Genomic DNA, 18422 nt, shown 5'->3' on the forward strand with positions numbered 1-18422 from the left:
AGAGGTAACAAGCAAAGGTTTTCCCCAAAGCCATAATCATGAACAAAGGTAAAGGAATCATCAAGCAAGAATCCATGATAGCTATGAAACAAGTGTTATATAGCAGTTGGAGACATGCAGAATCAAGGTTGCAAGATTGGACATCGTCGATGAACTCAAGAGATGACAAATTGGTCACAGTCAGAAGACATTGTGCCGTTGATATGATGAGCAGAGCCAAAGAGCTCGCCGGAGTGAGGATCACTAGCCAAGACAAGGCCATGACAAGGATTTGGGGGACAAAGGCCCGAATGGTGGTGAAGATATTGGTATTGGTTTGCTTGAGGCAGTGGTACTTGAAGAATTTGTCCGGAATTGTCGAGGGGTGATTGTTGGTAGAGAAAACTCTGAGACCATAACCACAGCCTCGGTAATTTGCAATCAGAACTGAAATGCCATGAAACTTCAAGAGCTTAGGAGAAGTAAGGTTCACCATTATAACTAAAACCAGAGTTCGCAAGCAGCAGGTGTAAACCCGTGGCATAATAGGTGGATCCTCTCTGCCATGAAAATGGTGATCAAGAATTCCACACAGATTATGAAGCCGGTGGGATACTAACAGATGAAAATCAGACCTGAGCCTCGGACGAGAGGTTGATTGTAGGGTTTTGTGGGCAGTAGAGCTTGCCAATGAAGTTACTAACAGGTGCAAAGAGTAAGTGTAGTACCGTGACAATCCAGGTGGATCTTCTCTGCCATGGAAATGGTGATCAAGAATTCCACACAAATGATGTGATCTGCAAGACATGGACCAGGAAGCAACAGACCTGAGATTTATAAAGGAGGTGGTTGTTGGGGGTTGAGAACACTTTGATAAAACCAGTTTCGGGATCCAACAGACAAAGTCACACACTGAGCAATAACCATAGTTCTAACATACCCTTTGTACATCCAAGACAGCCTAGCTAAGTGGGTTCTCTGATGCAGTCTTCGAACACCGAGGATAACCAAAAAGTTTAGACAAAGTCGATGGGATAACGGAGGGTTAGATAGAAAGAACCTGGGCTTTTGGAATTTGGGAGATTCCTTTTCGAAAGCTAACATGTCGATCTCAGATTTAATGTTCAGATTTGAGAATTGGTGCGCACAGCGGCTGACCAAGGAGACTGAAGGAAACTTCTGCGTCTCCGGTGAAAGCAAATACAGAGCTGCCAAGCTCAGGGGATGACCTTTGTTCAAGACTAGAGGTTTCCTCACCAATCGTCATTTCTGTCTCCGCCTGCCAAGGCTCGGGTGACGTTGGAGAAGAGAAATCTACAGAGGCGATGACCATTCCAGATTGATAGCTAAAAAGACAAGGGGGTTTGATTTCCGTCGGTAGTGAGGTTGAGTTAGAGTTATGGAGAGAGGAGTTTATCAGTCTCCTCTGTCTTCTGAAATCGGTTTTTAGCAAACCTTTGCCTGGATCTGGTTGATTGGAGAGGGTCTGTGTAGGTTGGAAAACGGAAAACAAAGGGGGAAAAAGAGATTGAAAAAAGAACTAAGGAAACAAAGAAAGTAAAGAACGGAAGCTAAAGTCGAGATACCCTGACGCCGGTGAGCAATAAGCTCCATCAGTATCAGAGAAAATTGGTGGTAACGGTTCCTCAATATTCGGGCTTGGGAGAGAAAGTTTTAGTGCTAACTCTCTTTTTTTTTTTCTAATTGTACTTTCTTAAAAATATATAAAAACATTCTTTTGTTATCATAGTTCTAAACTAAAAATTAGAATTACATAAATTATATTTTCTTAGGGTACGAGAAACACTCTTTTTTTCATCTTTCCAACTTATAAATATATAATATGTTTTTATATTTTATTTGTGACTTGGTGTTTTTTGTGTGGCAGTGGTACAATAGATAATTGGTCGGTTGACAGTCGCTGCAATTAAACGTTGTGATCAATTGCTGCCACTTTTGACTAAATTTTTACATACAGTTGTTGCTTAAATATATAAAAATATAATTTTCACATAAAGTTATTGGTTTAATAACTCTTAATTTAAATGTTATACCATTTTCTTAACCCCCACTTGATATATATATTTTCAGTCTCACCCATTAATTAGTAAACTCTTTTTGGGAAAATTCAAGAAAGAAAAAGTATAAACAAAGGCCAATCCAAAAATAAATAACAAAGACCAACGAAATTGTTGAATCAAAGACCTTGGCTACATCTTATCTCTATATATTTATTATTTTCTTCTTCTCTTTTATCTCATAACCTCTAAAAAGGAAAAAAAAGAAAAGAAAAAAAAATATGGAGACAGCAAAGAAGCTCTCTGCTCTCTTCTGCTTCTCTTCTCTCTTCTGCCTCTTCTTCACCATTAACCAAGCTGTCTCTGAGTCCGAGCACATGGAAACTTTCTGCAACAAACCATCCAGAAACACCACTAGCAACAACACAACTTACGACACAAATCTCAACACTCTTCTCTCCACTCTTAGTAACCAATCATCATTCGCTAACTACTACAACCTCACGACCGGTCTAGCTTCAGACACAGTCCATGGAATGTTCTTATGCATTGGAGATGTCAACAGAACAAGCTGCAATGCATGCGTCAAGAACGCAACAATCGAGATTGCCAAAAACTGTACTAACCATCGAGAAGCAATCATTTACAACATATGTCTATGTTGTCATCAGCTCTCACGCCGTATTATTACATGGACGTGACTCGATTTGATGGCTCCTATGATCTTGGCTCTCTTGTTCAGTGTAGTCCACATTTGGATCCTGAAAAGTGTACTGTCTGACATATGCGTTAAAAGAAATTACGTACCGTCTGTTGCAGTGACAAGTTTTCGGCTATCATCTTCACTCCAAACTGTTTTCTGAATTATTTTGTCACAACTCCGTTGCCGCCGCTTCCATCAACTTCTTTTCATAATTAATCGCAAAAAACTGTGATTGCGATTGCAACTGCGATTTTAAATCGCAGAATGTTGTTTGTTTAGCAATCGCGCGACTGACTGTTCCCTAGTTAAAACAGTAGCGTGGTTGATATTTCCTGCGATAGAAAAATTCAGTCGTAATCGTAACGTTTGGTCGCAGGATCCTACAACTGTCAAACGAACAACTTTGAATCGCAGTCGCAAACGAATAGCACATATATATATATATATATATTTGTAGGGTCACGTTTGTTTTCTTTTTTGTGTTTGAAGTTTCGTTTTAGAGCTTGCGAATAACAATAACAAGATTTTAATCTATAGTGCAATATTGATTATATTGTAATGTTTGTATTTCTTTTTCAGGAAACAATGAAATATTGTGGGGAATGACTCTGGCAGCTTCAGTGTTTGCATTTAATGAGGTTCTATAATAATTAAGATTGCTTGTTGAAGGGGCAAAAAATAAAGTTTAGCTTTGACTTTTGATGTTATAATGTTTCCTGTTTAATTGTTTGTGTGCATGTCCCTGTTAATGTGGTTGTCGAATCATTTTTTGGAAGATTGTATTTCGTTTAAAGTTATTATAGTCCGATTTCGTTACAGTGAGTATTGTAGTTAATATAATTACTTCACTTTTATCACCTATTTTTTATAAGAGCTAAATTGTGCTTAATGTTCATTGTTTGTATTGCACAGCTATTTTAACCCCATGTGCACGTAAAACATACTTAATTAATGACCATTAATTGCATTTGTTGTAATATCACTGGAGTCTAAATGGTAAGTATATCAATGATTTCCGTAATTTAATATACTCTTCATATAGTAATCTAGTCTATCTAAAAACTTCTCTAACAAAAGAAAACACCAAAGCTTCTAGAAAGTACACATAATTAAATGGGAAATCTGATCCAGAATGGTAACATTACAGAGACAATGAAAATAATATTTTTGATACTAACATATGTTACACATTTGTGTCCCCGTGAAGGTTGTTAGATTCATCTTGTAAGAGCACCAAAGACATAATCACAAGCATTCTTCATTGATAATTTTCAAACTAGATTTACTTACTTTCGATTTTCTGATAAACAAATTAAAACAAGGTTACGTGGTGTGTATAAGAAAACGAAGCTTGAGGGCGTCGAAAAAAAATATTCTTCATCTCTTTCTGTTAAGAGGTTTTACTGAGGATGAGCCGGTGATTGGTCTTTTAGAACCTGAGATCAAAAGAGAAACACCTTACGATCCTGTAAGCATTAACTAACATTCAAACAAAATTTGATATAATCTTTGTTTGTTCTACAAAGTAGGTCCAAGAAGCTTTGGTTTAAGAACAAATAATGTATATAAAGAGTTGATGATAGTGACAGTACTTGTTAAGGCTTTGGACGACGAGGTGGAAATCGACAAACGAGAAGGGTCTGATTTGGTCTGGTTTTGGTGTATGCTTCAGTGGCTTTGATGGTCCAACATTAGCTCTGCAATTAGTATACAAACAATGAACACTAAGCACAATTTAAATCTTATTTGAAAATAGGTTATAAAAGTGAAGTAATTATATAAACTATACTCACTTGTCATTTTGTTCAGACATTTTAGGAGGATCTGAGGTTTCAGGGAAGAGAGTCAACTCCATCGCGCCGCTACCAATTGAGCCATATCAGAGATATCACTCAACCTTTCCTCATTATCTGAATCTTCAAGGCCTAAGAGTTCAATATCCTCAAATATATTATTGTCTTTAGCCCCACCAGAAAACTTAGACAATGACCGTGATTCATTTTGGTGTCGACGTTCATCTGCTGAATCTGAAGTTGTTCTTCCAAGCAAACCAGATCTTTGTCTTCTTCTTGGAGAAATTGTTAAAGCTCCTCCTAAAGAATGTCCTCTAGGAGGAGAGCCAATTTTTAGTTTGCTTAATCCACGGTTTGGGATACTGTTTCTACTCTGAAACTTCTGAAGTTCTTCGTCTTTCTTAACAATCATATCTTTTAAGTTCGATACCTACATGCAATGTAAAGATTCAAATATTATTAAATTAGAAATACATTCTCTTTTTGATAAAGAGAAATACATCTCTCCATCCTCAATGAAGCATTGACATGAAGAAGTTCTTAGGTTGTGGAGTTAAAATTCTTAGAGAGAATTGTAAGAAAACTAAGTGGACGTATGTATTTCACATTAGGTGAAACCACTACAAATTTGTTTATTTCATTTACTTCACTTTTTCAAAAATCTGTTTCTTGAGGGTATATGAATTGATGTTTAAGCCCCAACATGAATATTAATGTACCTGTTCCATGAGTTGTCTAACATCTCGTCCCTCTTTATAGCTTCTAGTTGCACCTAGCTCGACACCAGAAACTCTTTCCGCGAATTTCAAAGTACTTACGGTCTCAGCATATGAATCTTGATCAGGATTAATCTGTACAAACATAAGGGTTTTTGCTTGTCCTCCTAAAAATAAAAAAAAATAAACAAAGGAGTAATGAAGCAAGGAAACACCAATGTTAAATAATATTAATAACTTAAGAAAAGCCAGAGCATATTATATAGTATCTAAAGAATTCTGGAGGACTTGTGTTAGCTTGCTGTTTCTATAAGGTACATGAGGATTCTTATGTGCTAGAGCGAATTTAACATCTCCAAGACCAGACAATGATTTATTTATATATTGAGCTTCTTTGAGTCTCTCTCCCGTTACTTCTGAGCGACCGACTCTCTCACTTCCGGCAAGATCAACCAGATGCAAACTACCACGCAAGATAGATTCAGTTTTGCTATCAACACCGCGTACATGAACAGAAAGAACACTGCAAGAAAAGAATAGGACAAAAACCAATCTGTTAGCTTAATTAAATCTAGACGGCATGTTAAATCGCGAAAAGTTTGTTCATACCTGTGAGATCTACTGCTCTTTTCATTAAGGGTTGTGGCACCAATAGCTCTATTCCTCGACCCAATATTCATCAGTTCAAGAACATCTTCAGTTGAATTTACAGAATGCATGCTTGCATCAGGAACTGCGAGGCCATTTGGTAAAGCAGTATTCCAAATCCCAAGTGTGTATGCAAGTTAAGGAAAGTTTACGTTTGTAAACATAAGAAAATGATATCACCAAAATATCAAATATTAGATATATTAACCTAGAGGTCGCCGGTTTCAGTGACATTTGGGAGAAAACCATTAAAATGTTCTAGTCTCGGGGATGAGACGATATACGGATTTAGGCCAAATACTCTTAGTTATTCAAAAAAGTAAAATAATAAATAATAATAGATTAGAGAATGATATCTTTTATTAGGACTATCCTCAGAAAGTAGGTCACGAACTTGCTCATTGTAAATCTCAACCATTTGAACACCAACTTCATATATCACTGATTCTTGTCTACTTTGAGTTAAGTGGAACAAGTCATTCAGAGCTCGGTAGTTAACACCCCAATCTTCTTCTGAAGATATGCTTGGTCCACTCTGTATAAACAAAGTAGAATTACTAATATAGTAAATCTAGCATCACATATTAGCTATGAATGAAGCCAACATCTAAAATAAGATGTGGCCTAAAGTAGTATATAAGAGATATGAGTCAATTCACTAGTTTTAGCAATCTGATCGCTACAAGAAAGAAGGTCGAATTTCGACCAGTTTTATAACCAACGAAGTATCATTGACCGAGAAAGTCTCGACCAATTACGATAAAATTTTGAAATGATCAGAAATTGGTCGAAACTTAGACCAATATACTTGTTGATAAATGGTCAAAATTGGAAATTCATGAAACTTAACATACAAACATAAACGTATAAAGAACGAAACCTGTTGCTTACCATTGTATAAGTCTTTCCGGAACCTGTCTGACCGTAAGCAAATATACACACATTGTAGCCATCAAGAATGGATCGAATCAACGGTCGAGTATCTAAGAAAACTTCTTCTGCGGATAGAGAGATTCAGACAAGTCGTAAGTAAACTATATTTGATCATATATGAAAAAAATGAAAGAGATTAAACCTTGAGTTGATGCAGGCCGAAGACTTTGTTGAATTTAAATAACCGATGTGTATCTTTGCCTTGCTTTAAGGGATTTGCAACCACCAGTTCACCATTCTCACCTGTGTACTCTATTGACGTTTGTTTCTTGTTTTGCCCTTGAAGGAATGGTCTTATCCGGCAATACACTCTAATATTTCCTTTATGCAAGTAACACAAAAAAAACAAAAGTTTTAGCTAGATGGTCTTAACTGGTTATTCCATTTTTGGGATGTTATTTTTTTGGTTTGTTGGTTTGCAAAAATAATTGAAACTATCAAAATGACATCAAAAGATGTGTGAATGTTTTAATTGACTATTTTTCCCCTTGTTAATGATCAAAAAAAGTTACTAATCAAATAACTAGAATATATTTTTCAATGAAATAATCATCAGTTATATTTTTCAAAAAACTAAGTTTTAATTGCAAGCACTTGAGCTTTATGATATCTACATTTTAAAATAATATTTTAAAATAGATTAATTTAAATAACAAACAACTGGATCTTCTAGGTATAGCTTAGTATAACAATATTTTTGCATAGTTTATATAGTTTTAACGCAATGAAATTATAACTTATATGATTCAAAATACTAAAATCGTTTTGATAGTTTGGCGCCAAAACACGACGATTTCACAATTTATACCTTTTAATTCTTGCACTTCATTGTAAAGTCTCCGATTCTCTTCAATGACTATCTGGTAAATTTTTGCTGCATGAGCCACTCCTCTTAGCTGTATACCTAAGAGGTAAATTCAAATTACAAAATCAAAAACACTAAAGCCAAAAGTTAGTTGATCGAATATATAAAAAAAAAAGCACAACATTTTAAAAAAAAAAAAACATAAACATAAGAATTTAGTTCTTTAATAATGGATTACACAACGATCAATCTTACCATAGTAATTTAGATCCTGGAAGTAGTTCTCTCCTGTCTTTAGGACTTCACGTTTTAAAGAGATAGAAGTAGCTTTCAATTCCTGCAGAGCTCACATAACTCGATGATAGTTAAAGATTTTGTCAAGAGCTTATCATGTTTACAAAACTATCAACAAAGTCAATTAACCTGCAAAGCCTCTGTCTGGTGGTTTATAAAGCTCTTGTATGTTTGCTCTTTCTTCTCCCATCTTTTAGTTTTTGTTTCACATAACTCCTCAAGTTCTTTTGCTTCTACTACACGTAACTCCGAATCCTTTAATTGCTTCTCCAATTCAACTCTAGCTTTTTGAGCATTTAATTGTAGTTCCAAATATTGTTTTTCTTGTGTCTCTTTCACAATTTCAAGTTCTTTCTTCAACTTAGAAAGTTCAGCGTCACTACGCTCTTTTTCCTTTTTCAGCTGCAGGACATCTTCATCCTCTGACATTAGCTACGTACAGAGCACAAATAACATAGTAAAAAACTTCGATATTTTTGACAAAAATGGCAGCAAGATGAAAAGATATTTGCAACAGAAATTGATAATTAGTACCTCATTCCCATCTGTCGTTCCAGATGCCAAAGTTTCTAATACATTTATTCTTGATCTATATTTTTCCTCACGGACCCTAAAGAGTATATTTTGCTGCACCAAAACATATATTTCATGTTGTGTCAATAAGTATGATAATGTATATACGGCAACCAAAAAAAAACGTGAATTAATAATCGTACGTTCTTTAAATTTTCAGCTTGATTTGAGATCCGTTGTTCCACAACTTGCACAATGTCTCTAAAGATAGATACAAAAGCCTGAAGAACAAAGAATGCAAACATAAATGAAGACTGAGAAAAAATAATTTTCTTGAACGATAACATTATTGCAACATCCTTTCCTTACATTAGACACATTCATCTTCTGCGGGCTCTCATCAAGAAGCTTATCGAGCATATCAAACAACGACCGAGTAGAAGTATTCTACCAAGAAAAAGAAAAACGTATTATGAATATAAAGTCGAAGGTTTATGGAAATGAAACTTGAATCATCAAAGTTGAAACGAGATATTAAATAAAAATGATGTTATAACATTTTACTTGTAGACTATTTGATTTTAGTAAGTCCAAAATTTGAGCATGAGGTATATTGATCTCAGATGCTTCCTTAAACAGTGATCCATCACTAAAGTTACTATCAACTCCCTTTGAATGGTCCTCAGGCAAACTCCATCTTCTTCTTGCACAAAGTGTATTCTTATCATCAGAGAAACTAGCTTTAAGCGCCTTAAGAGACTGTAAAACTGGAATCATATCCCCCTGCACCGATATCCAAATTTCTGATTTAAAAAAGTACACAAAATTTACCAAAAACAGAGGAAATATTTTCAATTTATTAAGCGCCTTAGTGATTGACTGAGCGGAGTCGAACTCCAGTAAGATCGGTCGCAGAGTTGGTGTTGTAACTACTTGACTAAAAGACACTTTCTGAATTAAATCAATTTATTAAATCAAATGTGGCAATCCAAAAACCACTTTAGCAATTTATTCCTTTTGATGCATTAAATTTTCAAGCAGAAAAAAAAAACAAATTATATAAATAAATAGAGCAAACCTGTTCTAAGTCTAAAACCTCAAATGTGGGCAATGCCATTTCATCCATAGCTGCCAAAAACCGCTCGATATTTACACAACCAGGCTCAAAGCTCTCTCCCTGGCAGGATAAGTCCAAAGAGAGTAAAAACAAATCACAGAACGAGATGATTGACAAATAGAAAATAAAAATAAAAAAATTATGTACTCAAAAATCAAGTACCATTCGCATTGAACCGGGACTGAGCTGATTTAAGAGATTGCACAAGACAGTACCATCCATCAAACATGCTCTCAGTTCTTCCTCTGAAGCCTCCCATGGTAAATTTAAATAAGGAAGTGTCTCATTCAACCATTCTACTAAACTCTGATGACCTAGAAGCCAAATTAAAACTAATGGTTAAAAACAAAGAGAGACGAATGAATATTTTAAAACTCTTCCATCGTCATATACTCATATGCATGGGCAAAGTAGAGGACAAAACATCAAAGAAGACAGTAAAAGAACATTTGCCTTGCTTAGTTTGATCTAAACTTTGACGACTTTCTGATCCATTAAATGACAGAATGCTGCTTGATCCATCTGATCGTCCATAAACACTAATCATCCCGGATCCTTCTTCGATTCGATTTTTCATTTCTGTACATGTAAAAGCAAGTGCTTCACTTCATGAGCACTACCAAACCTTTCTACAATAAGATTTTAAAATATAGTTGCTACATGATCATGATGGAAACACATACAAAACTGAGCTGTAATAAGCTAACTATTCTGATTCAAACACAAAATTTATAAATCTTCCTGGTAAATTCAAACGCTAGATATATAATGTTTCCTATATTTTATAAATATATTGGGTTGTAGAGTATTTTTTCTTACTCATACGAAAAGCATTCAAATGACCAAAAGTTTTTAGAACTACAGTTATTTTATATAGGTTTGTTTGAAAATATATAGCAAACTTGACTAGAAACAAACATCATCAATTTATAAAGAAAACAAAACGTAAAACATTAAAAGAAATTTGTGAAAATGGAGGCAATAATTTTTTTTGAAGGAATTCTAATTTACAGGCAAAAATACAATAAATGCTGAACAAATCAACAAAAAAAAACATCAGGCTCAAATTCACAAAAATAGGATACCAAAATTTCATAGAGGCGTGATGAGAAACCTTGAGAGAGACTTCTTGAAATGCCAACGATATTGTTGAAGAAATTCAAGAGAGAAATTTTGACGGTTGATCTTTTGCCGGAAAATAATTCAAAATTTCCAGTTTTTGTTTCTGTTTTTTTTTTGGTAATCAAGAAAAATACAAGAAATTGGAAATGAAAAAGGCTAATTGCGGGAAACGTTTACGATCCTTTTAGTTTCTTTTTTTTATATATTTAGAAAAAAACACCAAAAAAATGCTGGAAACTAAAAATAAATGAAAATTGTATTTTACGTTTGAGTTTGCTTTAAGCAAATATGTTTCCGGTTTGGTCCTAGTAGTCCTACAAAGACATTCCTGCTTTGTGTTTGTGACTGTGGCATTTTGGTTGAAGTTAAAATTAAAAACTACGGTATTTAATGGCGAAAAAAAAACGTGAAAGAAAAAAAAAAAAGAGAGAGAGAGAGAATTCTCAAGGAGAGTAATGAGCCCAAATATGATTAATCTGTAAACAAAATTTACACGTTTACGAGCTAAAGGCCCATGTGGCATTGAGTTTCTTTTTCTTTTTCACAACGAAAGTAATTATGGTTGCTTATGTCTATCAAGAGTTCATTAAACAACTAAGAGATTCATTTTTACTAAATTTGAAAGTTTTAGAGTTTTCGTTCGTAATTCATAATGTTGTTGTTGCCACAAAGGAGCAAAAAGAGAAAGATTAATACTAAGTTCATTTGTAAACGAATTATGGCACTTTATACACAACAAAAATAAAAATTTGTTATAGGATACACTGTTCTTCGTACCCATAGTCATTGATTCTAGTGGTTGAGACTTGAGAGCCTATGTAACTCAATAATGAAGGCTATAAGTCTTAGGCTAAAAACACAGTAACGAAAAGAAAAAAATATATATACCCTTTTCTAGTTTTTGGCTTGGAGATACTTACATATCCAACACTTTCTTTTTTTTGGTTTAAGAAATTTGAACAAAAATATGTTCTGAGCGACACTGAGTGAAAAATAAACAATCATTAGTTTCAAACAAAACTAATTTATGTCAAAAGAACTGCAACTATTATCATTGTAATTCACAACCAACAGCTTTAAGTTTTTCTTACGTTAATTGTTCCTTAGACTGTATAACTAAAGAATATTTCGTAATTATTCCTCAGTTAGACTGTATAACTTTTTTCTGTAAGCAGAAATAGAATACTACTATTTACATATTCCCTGCAGAAACTGTTAGTATAACTATAGACACTGATCTCATTTAATATTTGATGTAATTTCAGAGATTGTTAGCTGTTATTTCAGTGAATTTGTTAGTATTTATGAAATCTTAAGTCTTTTTTTTTTCTTTCAAGTTTTCATATTTTTGTTTATAAAAGTTCATGCGTGGCGCCACGCAGTCCATCTACAGATCGTGGGAAAGAGTGGTGGAGTAAAATAGTTCTATAAATATGATTATATATTAAATGTTGAAAAAAGTGAAAGAATGTGCTTTCGCATTAATTACGCAATATAATAACAATACTAATACTAATAGTATAAGTAATAAGAAGAAGACATAACTCAGATTCTTTTATTACCAAGCACGTGGCGTATGCTGTAACGCAAGTCAATTTGTCAAAACGAAAAGAAAATAGAGCTTTCTTTTTTGGTAAAAGAAATAGAGCTTTCTTCATCGTCATCTTTTTTGTTTTTTTTATGAACAAAGTCTTCATCTTCATCTAAATTCTAAAAACTAAACTGATGCTTTTAAATGGAACATAATCCCTCAAATTAAAGAAGATAAATTACTCATAACTACAACTTAAAGCAATGAGGGCTCGAGTTTGAGGAATGGTCTTGGATAGGCTTTTATTCGTCACAACAACGATGAGGATTTGAATTTTTTAGACTTGAAGCAATCACGTAGATGTTCGAGTTTCACTGTTTGAAACTAATATATTTAGTTTAGGTCTTTCGTTGCTTTTTTACTTTAAACTTTTATTGCGGTGTTTTCTGTTGTTTTGTAATTTTTTTAGTTATATTTTTCAGTTTTTCTATCTTCTTTATTTATATTGTAATCGTTATCACAAATCTAAAAATAATATAAATACTTAACATTAATGAAAAAACTCCAAATATTCTTTTTATTCCCTAAAACGTGGAAATATTAGTTAGGGCTCCATTGTTATGTAAATTTACAGAACAAACTTTCACAATAATCAAAAGATTAGAGAAAAAATAAACGAAAAAGAATGGATCATAATTTCATCATTCGTGAGTAAGTAATAACTAATAAACGATAATATCATAAGAGCTTAAAATAATACACTCGAACTCGATTTAAAACATACAAGAAAAATAACTTTAAAAGTTGTACCATGGTTTGAATTTAATTGTAATAAGTAAATTAAACTCAAAGGGGAATTACAGACTCCTAGCCACCTAACTTAAACATGTGTATATTGTATATATAGACACAATATGATCTTTGTCCAAAAAAAAAAAAAAAAAAAAAGACACAATATGATCTACGCGTAAGAGTGTTTGAGTACGTATACATACGAGGGACAAAGTCAATTGAATGAGACAATGACATAGCATTATCTCCAATCCATGCTGTTAAATTAAGGTTTGTTATGGCTTCAAACTGATTTACCAGTGGATTGATCCAAACTTTTGATATATTATTTAAATTCCATCACATTTTTTAATATAAGATTTTTCTCCACAAGCTTTCTCGAAATAATGGCTCTTTTATCCATTAATATCGACAGAATCCATCACGCCTAGATAATGTTTTATTTTAGCTATTTCGATAAGAATTAGGTTTTTCTTTAGGCCATCAATTAATAGGGTGATTGAACTTCTATCTGGGCTATAATAATTAACCGGTCAGCGTATGTAGACTTTGATACTATATTAAATTAAAGTTTGTTAGACCAACTTGAGTGGGAGTGCTTATTGGGTTGCTTATGTTTTTTTGTGGGGAAAATTTTATTACAAACCTCAAAAATTGGCCCATTAGAAAGAGAATTGCTTGGTGTAGATAGTTTCTCCAACTATTTGTAGGCCATAGACAATTTTTATTGATTCAGCTTTATTAAAATATATATATATATATATATATATATATAACTATATAATTAAAGTATTATTATTAATTTTTTTGAGAATCTTCTGCTATTTCTGAATTGGAAATGACTTTACGAGCTTTCAACTCAAAACCATGACAATAAGCAGATTAACCATAACCTTTTATAGATTATTTAAGTTTCATTACATTTTCTAACGTGGATCTTTCTCCACACATGCACACACACATATACGTGAGAAATACGTATATAGGCGAGGAGGCAACTATTTTGCTTTTCAACTAAAAGAGACAATTCATTTAGTTTTTGTAAAATACAAGTAATCTAAAATACCATGACGTCGAAAGAATATATGTCCACCCATGTACGTACCGAAAAAAAAACAAATTTGGTCGAGAAACTAATCCAAAAACTTAACGTAGAAATGTTGGATTGGTTTCATTTTCTTATATAACTACCAAAAAATCTAATCATCCCAATGATCCTAAACGGCTAAACAAAATCAAAAAGAGAAAATACCCCAAAATAAAGAAAAGTAAACCGATTGAAAATTTGAAATATGTATTAAAGAGCCAAAATCCAAAATAAAATAGCTAGTTTAAAAGAAAAGAAAAATACAAAATGAAAACTTAATCAATTGGTGAGGATTGAGTATTTCAAATTAAACAAAATGAATATTTCAAAAACATAATGTCCTTACCAAGATTAAACAAAATTTCAAATTAAACAAAATGAATTACGTGTTAAAGAAAATCTAATCTTGGTAAGGACATTATGTTTATGAATCTATTTTGTAGACTTACTTTATACATTGAATGTACATTTTTATAGTTATAAGTTATAACTAGTGCTATTTGATGAACCAAATAATTGAGATTGGCTCGACCTGACACAGTTATTAATGCTAATTAAATTAGTGGACCATGAAAACTGTGGACTGTTCCATTCAATATTTTACTTTGCGAGTCTCTGTGAGTATTTTTATTTTGTCAACTGATGTTATTGATAAAGCTTGAAAGGATACAAGGTGGAATACAACTTAAGCCGGCGGAAAATAAGATATTTTTGGAGTCTAAAACCCAAAAAAGGGAAACTAAACCAGTAAACAAAAAAGAAGTTCCCGGAAGCAAAAAGAGAAACCAATAATTAAAACTACTAAGTAGAGAATTTAGATTTTAGAAGAAGGCAAACCCTTAAACTAAAAGACATAAGCAACAAGGCTAAACCCTTAAACAAATACTAATCTTAAGAAGCAAGACAAGCTCTTCTCTTGAACCACATGCAAGTGAGAAATACTAGGGATGCCTACGGCCAATCCGAAGCTAACTTCAACCTTCTCCTATCCTCATGAGAGCCGAACTCTCAGAACCAAAACCAAAGACTTCATAACCCGGCAAGCAAGACCCGAACACGCTTCCGAATACGAGGATGACAACACCGCGTCCAAAATCGTCTGTGTAGAAGCCTTTCAAAACGCAATCAGATCTAAACAAATCTGCAAAGCCAAGACAAGGAGCGAAGCCTAACCTCTCACTAAAACTGAGCTCCAACAAAGCACAATGATAGAGCGAGAAAGCTATCAACAACAGCAAACAAACCATGAGAAGAACCAACTGCAAACCAAGACGACTAGCACATCTTCTAACAGAACAAAGCCTAAGCTTAGAAAAGGAACAAGCCTTATGGGAATAAACGGCTGGAAGAGAGGACCAAGGGTGAGAGGCAAGACAAAGGCTGGGCAGACATAACGCAATCACAGCCAAACAAACACAAACGACAACCAATCAATGAGAAGCACATGAACGGAACCAAAGAAAGGGAATAGTCAAGGAAACATTTTATTCTTCGAGTCGCACCGTGGAACTACTAGCTCTGGAATTACTAACATCAACTTGCAACCACTAAACCCAACATAATTGGCCGCTTCAACCGCAACCACAAAACCCAAGATCGAAACTCTAACCAAACCACAAAACTCCCCCAATCTATGGCCAAAATTCATCCACACCTACCACCAACAGAAGAGAGGAAACTTAACATGGAGAGTAAAAGCCACACAGTTAGGAAAACCAACCGAGCAAAGAGACAGGAGACAACCACGCCGCAGATCCGCTAAACTCAAAAGAACCAAGCTGTTGAGAAAGGAACCCAGAACCCATGCCATGACAGTAGCCCTACGGAACCTTCTCGTAGACACTTAAGCACAACGACGCTTCAGCACCAGCTCCTTGGCCATTAAGAACAAACCATCGTTCTTAGATCTAATAGACCCCAACCAAAAACCCAACACTCCAAAGATCGATTGAAAACTCCTCTCACTAAGCCGCAAAGGAAAGGAAAGCTATAAACGAGACACGGAATCCGGCGGTGGCATCTAGGGCACACCAACCACCGGATTCAAACGGAGAAAGCATAGTAGATCTAGGTCGTCTTTTGAATCGTCTTTAACACCGCATGAGAGAGAAAAAAGGAAGACCTTCCATCGCGAGTCTCTATGAGTATAAGTTTATATTTTATTTGTTCATCTCTCGATATTACTTCATTTTATACTTCTATATCATATTACTAATTCTATGTTGATTGGGATGATAACAATAGAAAACATGAAAATAACTAATGCATACGCATGCCACTGAGTTAAAGAAGTTGAGGAACATATAAACGTATATTTTTTGTGTGTCTAACCTGCCGTTCTCATATAACAAAAACAAAAACAAAACTGATTGGTTATTAGCTTAATATTGTTTACTACAATATTTTTTTTTTTTATAAAAATAGAAGATATTTAAGACTCTTAATTACATACAAACTAAAAAAAGCTAAAACCTAATCTATTATTTACCGAAATACTATTTACTTGTCTGATTTTAACCAAGCCGAAGAAGTCTTGGCGAATGCTAAATAACCTTGTTTTCTTAATTGCACATTTCTATAAAAGTTGTTACTTTCAAACTAAATCAATTTTAGAGTGTGGTATTGGATCAAGACCTTCATATGCATGGAGGAGTATCCTACATGGTCGTGATATTCTTAAGAAAGGGCTGCTTAAGGTGATGGGTAATGGGCGTGTACCCTCCGAAGGAATGCGGCTAAAGTGAAGGAGTTGTTCCCTCCGAAGGATGTGAGGGCTATTTTAGCAATGAAGTTAGATGAAGACCAAGCAGACCGTTTCATTTGGCCATATTCACAATCAAGAGCATATTCGGTTAAGAGTGGTTACTGGCTTGTGAGTTCTCTTTCACAATCAAGAGCATATTCGGTTAAGATTGGTTACTGGCTTGTGAGTTCTCTTTCCACAGTACATGTGACGATGCTGGTGGTGTTAAAGAAAACAACTAAAGCTAAGGTATGGAGATTAAAAACGATGCCAAAAATTAAAACTTTTCTATGGAGGATGTTGTCAGGAGCTTTGGCGGTCTCACATCGTTTGGCTTCATGAGGTCTAAGTGTGGATTTGCGGTGTCAGATTTGTGGTTGTGAGGTTGAGACAATTGGGAACACACTGTTTGGTTGTCATGTAGCTAGTCAAGCTTTTGTGTTGGCTAACATTCCTCCACCATTGGACGGTTTCCCTCAGAATGATATAGAGAAAAATTGGGAGCATCTTTACAGAGTTATCCATGATCCTTTTCTCCATGAAGAGACAAGGTTGGCTATTCCTTGCATGTTGTGGGCAGTGTGGAAATACAGAAACGATTTTATTTTCCAAGACAAACAAGGTGATGTAAGGGAGATGGTTATGAAAGCACAACAAGATGCCCTGCTCTGGCGAGAGGCGCAATAGACCCTTGAAAACATGGACTCGCCATAGTGTAAGACGAATCAAAAGATGGAGATGAGATGGTGTAAACTATTGTTGGGAAGCTTAAAGTTTAATGTCGCTCTTTCTTGGATTAATAGTTCTTCTATGTTTGGAGGTGTGTGGTTGGTCAGAGACCCCAAGGGCAGGTGGTGTACCATGCTAGAGAAAGTTTTTGTCGAACAGATTCAGCTGTGTGAAACATGTTATTTTTGTGTATGTGTGGTGATATGAATGATGATAGAGATGATGGATGATGAAAAGGTGGATGCAAGGTGTTTCAATTACCCTTATGTTGTTGTAGCATAAATGATGTCAATCCATAATGAGTGTAATGCAAGCAATCAGGATATGAATACTTATCTAAGTCAAGCCAAATGTGATGAATGTTTTTAACTAACAACCAAATGATAATGATAAAATGCAGAATGTGAAGCTACTAAGACAGGATACTAAATGCAAAGTAAACAGTGAAAACAAAGCAGTAATGATACTAAACAAGAACAAGAACTAAATTAATGCAAGACAAGTAATGAAACAGGATCAAACAAAAACGAAGTGAATGCAACAGGAATGAAACAGGAAATGAAACAGATAGTGAAACAAGTAAATGCAGAACATAAACAAGAACATTGGATGATGCTCGATCAAGCACTGGATCGGATGCCCAATCGAGTGGGAGGTCGAGTGGACTTACAGATGAAAAACAGAGACAGAACAACAATCAAAACATAGCAAAACGAAAGTAGATCAAACAGCAAGTGAATAACAATACTCAAACAGGGAAATCAATAACAAAGAAATGTCCTAAGGATGGATTTATGGGCTGGGCTCAAGCTAAGGTTATCTAGATTGATCAACTAACCTCAATCAATAATGAGCTATCTCTAGACAATGATCTTCAAATACTTGTTAATCCATTCTCA

At 34.4% G+C, this 18422-nt stretch overlaps 1 long non-coding RNA gene and 2 pseudogenes across 2 annotated transcripts; 1 reads left to right on the top strand and 2 right to left on the bottom strand.

The window, feature by feature from the left end:
* The first annotated feature begins 2278 nt into the window (after positions 1 to 2278).
* LOC104720676 (cysteine-rich repeat secretory protein 59 pseudogene) lies at positions 2279 to 2916 on the top strand (annotated as a pseudogene).
* A 1043-nt stretch (positions 2917 to 3959) lies between these two features.
* Positions 3960 to 10793, bottom strand: LOC104719798 (kinesin-like protein KIN-14K; annotated as a pseudogene). The gene is made up of 19 exons (XR_015568031.1): positions 10634 to 10793; positions 9973 to 10098; positions 9682 to 9833; positions 9481 to 9579; positions 8967 to 9185; positions 8772 to 8849; positions 8606 to 8683; positions 8019 to 8516; positions 7851 to 7932; positions 7599 to 7694; positions 6933 to 7111; positions 6749 to 6855; positions 6214 to 6392; positions 5819 to 5983; positions 5484 to 5732; positions 5213 to 5381; positions 4494 to 4923; positions 4293 to 4397; positions 3960 to 4136 (listed from the first exon to the last, which is right to left on the bottom strand). The product of XR_015568031.1 is annotated as a kinesin-like protein KIN-14K (transcript).
* Positions 10794 to 14675: 3882 nt separating this feature from the next.
* LOC147937397 (uncharacterized) lies at positions 14676 to 15364 on the bottom strand. Its single transcript, XR_015568194.1, has 2 exons — positions 15225 to 15364; positions 14676 to 15150 (listed from the first exon to the last, which is right to left on the bottom strand). It is a non-coding gene; the product is annotated as an uncharacterized LOC147937397 (long non-coding RNA).
* Positions 15365 to 18422: the final 3058 nt, after the last annotated feature.

The sequence above is a fragment of the Camelina sativa genome, chromosome 10 (assembly GCF_030686135.1).
Source record: "Camelina sativa cultivar CO46 ecotype springtype chromosome 10, ASM3068613v1".
NCBI lineage: Eukaryota > Viridiplantae > Streptophyta > Magnoliopsida > Brassicales > Brassicaceae > Camelina > Camelina sativa.